Source organism: Ptychodera flava, chromosome 21 (assembly GCF_041260155.1).
Source record: "Ptychodera flava strain L36383 chromosome 21, AS_Pfla_20210202, whole genome shotgun sequence".
NCBI lineage: Eukaryota > Metazoa > Hemichordata > Enteropneusta > Ptychoderidae > Ptychodera > Ptychodera flava.
The window spans coordinates 7,028,345-7,036,564 of NC_091948.1; positions in this window are offsets into that span (position 1 = coordinate 7,028,345).

Consider the following 8,220-nt stretch of genomic DNA (forward strand, 5'->3'; position numbering starts at 1 on the left):
TGATGACATGGACATTCTGGCCTGAGATCAGAGCATTTTCATTTCGAACGGCATTTCTCAGATCCCTATGATGGTATGAACTGTGGGTCTCGTGGTACCAGGCTGCTCCGTGTATTGTATTGTACTGTACGTACTCGTCTTGTACAATACTAAGTATTGATTTATACACATAACCTTATCACCGGTAAGCAGGACAACAGCTTCGAATTCACACCTGCCCAAAGTCCTCCAATGATGACCTTCCCATATTGTCGGTGTACCTTTTACATGAGTCTTAAACCTATTAGACGCTCGTTGGCAATCCCCATCATTCTGTTCTGCGAGTCTCCCATTCATAGCCTGGACCCCAGGGCGCGGACCTTAGCTGTGGGTCCATAGCTGTGGTGTTTTCAGACGGGATTCCTGCCTTTTACGGGCTGGTTTTGACTTTTACGATTTTAACCCCGCCACGGGGGTTTTGACTTTTCGATTTTAACCCCGCCATGGGGTTAAAATCGTAAAAGTCAAAACCAGCCCGTAAAAGGAAGGAATCCCGTCTGAAAACACCACTGCTATGGACCCACAGCTACGCGGACCCCAGCCTCCGCTTTTGGCCTTGTCTCACACGATCTGCAGGCGAGTGTGAGACTAAGGGACGGACCATTAGATCTTGGGAGGGGGGGTGGTCAAAAACAGAAAAAAAAAATTTTCAGAGCAGAAAGTTGGGAAAAAAAAAATCTTCAAACTAGTTTGCAAAATAAAAAAAAAATAAATAAGAAGACAAAGGCATAAAAAAAAAATCTGCAAAAGTCTTTAAAATTTTGAATTTTTTTTAGACTTTACCAACAGAAAGCAACTTTCTGTATTTTTTTGTACATCCTCCAGGCACATTTTTAATTTTAATTTATACATTTAGAGTGACTGTATCCCTTATACTGGAAGTTGTGATTATCTTATCTTTTCAGGACTTTTGTATTCTGATCACTTGAAAATTATGAAATTATAGAGCCTGTTTTCTACTTGTTTCCTGCTTACAAACCAAGCAGGTACACTAGGTAAAACATTGAAACTATGGTATGGTTGTCAAGACAGAAAGTTGCATTTGCCTTTTAAGATCAAGGTAAACAGATGCAGGCCACATCAGTTTCATTTTTTTCACAGCATTTTATTGCAATGATGAATGCAAGAATGGTTGAACAAGTAGAAACTCGTCAATAATGATAAAACAACATATCAAGTCATTATGTATTATTTTGCTTTTAAAAAGGCATTTTCAATTCTTTTTTCTCAAAAAACAGCCTCAAAAAACAACAGCAACACATGTTTTAACATTCAACAATATACTACGTAGAATGCCATCTATCCAACAAATCCCAACACAAAAACACACAAAAGGGTTGAACTTTGAAAGTTTCTCGATAGCAAATACTGAATAAATCTGCATGAATAATCGTTTTTGTGTAGCAAATTTCAAAGAAATTGGACAAGCCCTTTCAGAGAATACAGATTTTTTGACCATGAATGGCAAAAATTGCCCTAAAAAGACAAATATTGAAATTTCAACACATCTATACACATCCAATCAATTTGGACATGCTGCTACAGAGAAACATGTTTTGATCAAAAAAGGGCAACAATTGCTCTAAAAACACAAATATACAAATTTAACTATATCATTTAGCTTATTTTAGCTTCTCAGCTTGTAAAAATCAATTGTAAATCATGAGATATGCATGATGTTTGGTGGGGTGAATGTAGGCATTTCACCACGCAGTAGAAAGGGAAGCCAGGAAACCAAAATAGTCAATTTTCAAAACCATAGGAAGCTACTGAGGAGCAAGAAGACCATGTTTCAGAGGAAGATGTGTAATCCGAAAAAAATGCTCCCAAAGTGCCACCAAATAACACCATTTCAATCTCTATTTTTCAAAAAGCTCCAACGGCAGGAGGGGACACCCCCTCCTGACCCCCCCCCGCAAAATACTCCCCAGTGCCACCAAATAACACCATTTTAATCTCTATTTTTCAAAAGCTCCAACGGCAGGAGGGGACACCCCCTCCTGACCACCCCCCCGCAAAAATACTCCCCAAGTGCCACCAAATACCACCATTTCAATCTCTATTTTTCAAAAGCTCCAACGGCAGGAGGGGGACACCCCCTCCTGACCACCCCCCGCAAAAATACTCCCCAGTGCCACCAAATAACACCATTTTAATCTCTATTTTTCAAAAGCTCCAACGGCAGGAGGGGGACACCCCCTCCTGACCTCCCCCGCAAAAATACTCCCCAAGTGCCACCAAATAACACCATTTTAATCTCTATTTTTCAAAAGCTCCAACAGCAGCAGGGGGACACCCCTCTCCTGACCCCCCCTGACCGCTTGCGTGGCCGCTTGTGGTGCTTGGCACCACAACTTTGCCCTCTTTATCTTCAGACAGCGACGAACTAAAAAAAAATTATCAATCTGAAAATTTACTCTGAAAAAAAAAATTTGCACAGCTAATCTCAATTAGAAAAAAAAAATTTCAGAAATTTACAATAGTAAAAAAAAAATTTTCACAATTTCATTGTGACCACCCCCCCTCCCAAGGTCTAATGGTCCATCCCTAATAGAATCTCACACCCCCAAGGACCTGGGATCAGATTTCTCACACGAGTTGGGGATATTTTGTCTCACACGAGCCGCAGGCGAGTGTGAGACAAAAAATCCCCAACGAGTGTGAGAAATCTGATCCCAGGTCCTTGGTGTGTGAGATTCTTTTTCTCACATGACCACAAAATGCGTTAAAGTCACATTGGACATGTACAACGTTATCCAAAATCGTGACAATTGCAAGTCTGTCGTCTGCCACTGTACTTTGACCTGCTTACTTTGTAGTTCTGGTCTGTGTGTTACTCGTCGTGCCGTTGGATAATATTTTGCGCGTGGAACAAAACAGACTGTTTATCATCCAATCAGAGCTCGTGTAATATTTACTGCAGAGTGTGGGACGGTTTCTGAGAGTGTGGGATCGATTTTTCCCACACTCTCGATCCCGCACTCCCAGCGGCCAGGAATGTGAGAAAAAGTATCCCCAACTCGTGTGAGAAATCTGATCCAATGTACTTGGTGTGTGAGATTCTTTTTCTCACATGACCACAAAATGCATTAAATTCACTAAGGAAACATTGAATGTTTAATTGTATCAGCGACTGTCCTATTTAATTCGCGGTCGTTATTTCATCCCTGTAAACACTTTGCAGGAATATTAAATAGATGTAAACAATTGAGGCGCATATGTCTGCTGCGAGTGACTTTCACTATTGGTATAGACAATCGGGTTCATCGTCGACTGTCAAATACCCTAAATGACAATTAGGAGAAGGTCAGAAAGCTTTTATCTTGATAAATACTCGGCAAATTAGTATCAAAGCAGTCCAGTTTTATATCATATGCTGCATACGTCACAAATAAGCCAAGTTACTCTGGACCACACTCGCTTCGGAGAGGCTGTGTCTGGACCAAAAAACGACTCTCTACGCTCTGGAAATACCATGGAGGTACAAAAGTTACAGGCTAACTACTCTAAGAAATATTGCATTAAAATCATAATTATGAAACACTTTTATTATTGTTAAACATAGCATCAGTCACATTTTATTCAAAATGGCAGGCCAGAAAGAATATATTTAAAACTATGTTTACAGGTGGGAACGTGCATACCAAGTTTCAAAGCTATCGGATGAGCAATGTCAGACAAAATGCTTTTTGACCAAATTTTTTGAAAAAAATTGCCTCATAAATATAAATATGAAAAAATAGCGCCAAAGATTTGGTTTGAATTGGTCCTGGTCAGTTCAAGAACTATTCAAACCAGAAAAACAAGAATGACAAAAGCAAATAAGGTCTGTACCTTAGGGACCGTCTCAGATTGTCGCAGAAGTTCAAGAAACGAAATTTCTTCGTTTAGATCAAACCCCCCTCCCCCTAAACGAAACTTCAAAAGTGCGTAATGTTCATGTCTGCCTGAGAGTACAATGTTGCATTTTGCTATAGCTACTAAAGACGTATTCCCCTTGTCACATTACAATTAAAGTAATCGATCAGATTTGAGTACTAACAGGGCATTTTACCGCATAAAAGTTTCATTTTATTTTACTTTCCCTTTTTGCATCTCTTGTGCTGTTCTTTGTCTTTGCGAAAACGCAATTTTTACTTGGTAGGGGCGGTAAACAAGCGAGAAACTTTGACAAGGGGGCCCAGGCATGTTCAATCATATTGAAACGACTATGACCAGGTGCATAACAAGTGAGAATAAAGACATCTAGTGGTTAGAGCAGACGCTTATAAATAGCACATTTTTAAAAAGATTATACTTTTGTCTTTGTATAATTTGATGAATGAAATGTTTAGAATACAATGTTCCTATCGGTAAATTGTGTTTGGGGCACAAACGAGATGGAAACAGTTACAAATTTGTTGGCACGAGTGTGCAGTTTTTCTTTAATTTAAAATAAACACACGAAAACTTGTGATCACAAAATAAAAGTGCGAAAGTGAAGTTCACTAATTGAATGGAGGTCAAACCCCCTCCCCCCCCTAAACGAATAAATTTCGCTTTTTGAACTTCTGCGTCAATCTGAGACGGTCCCTTAGGAACTGGAGGTCAACTTCTGGAACATGCATATCAACTTCTTTAGTAATGGGACAAGCAGATCCTACATCCATAAGCAAACGTCAATAAAAAAATCAGCCAGAGAAGGCTTGACAAAAGAGAAGATTGGAGAGTGGGGTAAAAATAATGTACAAAGGATATGGTAAAAAATAATGCTACCTCATCAATCTTCTACACCCCCTGGATATCAAATATTCCATACCTTTGTATTGACTATGCTTTACATAAAGAGCTACAATAGCCAGATGGCGGGAAATGTAAAATATTTGAACTATTTACAACCTTGGGATTTTTTAAATTAATGCTATCAGTGCTATAATTCTTTGTAGGGGGTGATTATAACATCTGGAATTATCCTGGATCAAAATTTCTTATCAGTTATTGTGTCTCTTATATGGATAGTGCGTACATATGTATGTACGTATATACATACACGCATACATACAGACGCCATCCACTTCAGCTTATACGATAACCTCACATTAGTATACCAAATGTGAGCTAAAAATTCACCTACAATTTGAAGATACTCAACTAAACTTGCATCTGGGTACATGCATACCAACTTTCAAAGCAATCAGAATTTTTACTCAGAGAAAATGATTTTTTGACAAAAATTGAGAAAAAGTGGCCCAAAAATACACATAAGAAAATTTCACCACGATTTTCGAAAATCCTATAGAAGAAAACCGTGGGATTAGGAATACCAAGTTTCAAAGCAATCCAACAAGAACTTTTGGAGAAATTGATTTTTGAACAAAAATGGGAAAAATTGACCCAAATATACATATATGAAAATTTCACCACAATTTGAACAATCTGATAGAGTCCAACCCTAGGATCATGGATACAAAGTTTCCAGGCAATGGGACAGGCGCTTTCAGAGAAGATGATTATTGACCAAAAACAGGAAAAATTGCCCCAAAAATACAACCATCAAAATTTCACCACAATTTTAACAAGCGACCTAGCGGCCAATATAGCTCCGCTGTGTTTATGTACAGAATAACTATTTTTGACACATGTTGATGAAGAAGGTGAAAAAGTTTTGATAGCTCAATGCAGTGGCCAGAAAAAAGTGGCTTAAATAGCTGCAAAAATACACAATTGAAGATTTCATCATACTTTGAATATATCACATCGGATCATCCCGTAGAACATGTCAACCAAGGCTATCTGATGAGTAGTTTTTTGAGAATTAAATTTTTTGACCAAAAATTGCAAAAATCGCCCCAAAATTACAAAATTGCAATTTTCATCATAATTTCAATAAATATCATTAAGTTCATCTGTAGAAATCTGTATACCAAATTGCAAAGCTATCAGATGAAGTTTTGGAAATACATATTTTTTGACCAAAAATGGCAAAAATTGCCCCAAAAATACAAAATTACAGATTTCATCAGAAATTCAATATATATATATTACTAAGTTCATCAATACAAACCTGTATACCAAATTTCAAAACTATCTGACCAGTTCTTTTTGAGAAATACATTTTTTGACCAAAAATGGCAAAAATTGCCTTAAAAATGCAAAGCTGCATATTTCTGCACAATTTGAACAAATCTGAAATAGATCATCCCTAGGGACATATGTACCAAATATCAAAGCTATCTGACTGTTAGTTTTGAAGAAGAAGATTTTTAAAGATTTTTTTTACCAAAAATGACACAAATTGCCTTAAAATACAAATATGCAAATTTCACCACAATTTGAATAAATCTGACTGAAGTCACCCTAAGTAAAATGCATATCAAATTTCAAAGCAATCGGACGAGCAGTTTCAGAGATTCTGAAGTAGATTTTTTTACCAAAAACACCAAAAAATGCCCCAAAAATACAAATATGCAAATTTCACCATGATTTGAACAAATTTAAGTGAGGTCACCCCAAGTGAACTGCATATAAAATTTCAAAGCAATCAGACTTGCGGTTTCAGAGGAGAAGGCAATTGTTGACGGACGGCGACGGAAAATCAACCTATTTGATAAGCTCCGTGTCGCTGACAGCGGAGCTAACTAATCTAACTAAAATCACCATAAACAACCTGCATACTAAGTTTCAACCAAATCTAGCCTGTGGTTACAGAGTTTTAGCAATTTGCTGGACTTTCTCCCTTTTTTTTACCCCATTTGCATATTTTTAACGCCGACATGTTCAACAAATTCACATCTCCACCCCTAGGTGTACCTGTACACCAAATACTAAGATGGTAGGTGCTTCCTTTTTGGAGTTTTCGATATGGACTGACATCCATCCACACATAGTAACATACATACAGACATACAAGCTTACCAGATAAGCTCTTTTTTGGTATATATACACAGGTACAAAATGTGAGCTAAGAAAATAATGTTTGGTATGCTTACATAGGGTTTAATTTTCTTTCAGCTGTGTATGGTCGGAAATTCACTGATACTGATGACATTTGAAAAAGCTCTCCATGGAGAACCCCTTATACTTTATTTGAGGTTTCACGTTTTTAAGAAAAAATTATACACTTGCTGCACTAAGTCCTGGGCAACGCCTAGCAATAACAGTTGACAATACCACTGTACACTTTATGTGTAACCAGCATAAGTTTAATGTTAGTGCATAGGATATACACAGGCCAGCAATTTCAATATCCAACTAAAATCAATTTGTATGAAAAAATTCTGCAACCTTCATTTTCTTCATTCATTTCTATAGGACTCCACTGGAAGATAAATTATATAGGGGATTGGGGACATGGACTGTCTCCCCCTAGTATCTATGATTTACCAGTACCAAAAACCTCCATTCAGTCTGCTGACACATGAATCCTACATATGTTGAACTTTCAGGCACCCTTCTCAATCCCTGTTCTTGCATTTGTGGATATGGGAAGCGTTCTTTATGCTTTGTAAACCTTTCCTTCTCTATTGAAATTCTTATCAACTCAACAAATTTCCCATGGGATAATCTGATACTGACATGGGGCCGTTATTAACCCGAAATCGTATTGGTAGAAATGTTCAAGTACAAACTTTGAAATCTATAATGAAAATTATCTTTGGCGAAGTTATAAAGAAATTAGTGCTTTCAAAAGTGTCTTCACACTAATTCAAGTTACCATGTCTTTGTATCCTACAGATTGGCAGCAATGTTGAGAACTAAGAGAGAGAGAGAGAGAGAGAGAGAGAGAGAGACCCTAAAAATGAAGAAAGTGGCATCATTGATCTAAGCATGCATAAAGATGGCTCATCACATTATTTTGTGATTTGTAATAGTATTGTTTGCTTGTCCTATTTCATCTCCATCATTCCTAATGATAGTTATAACCCTACACAATAGCAAATTGAGGTGAATTTGTCTGGCTGCCACCAGCAGTGAAATGGTGAAACATATTAAGGTGTTTCTACCAGTTCAGGCTGCTGGGATGTACATGGCTTTTACTATACCTGCTTCCCAGCTGTAATAATGCAGACAGGGGCATGCAGTGGTGGTTGATGTTGCAACGGCCTTCATCAAAAAGTAACGATAATTACACAGCCTTCTGGCTATATATTGCAGCTATGAAGCTGGTATAGTGTTTATATATATATATATATATATATATAT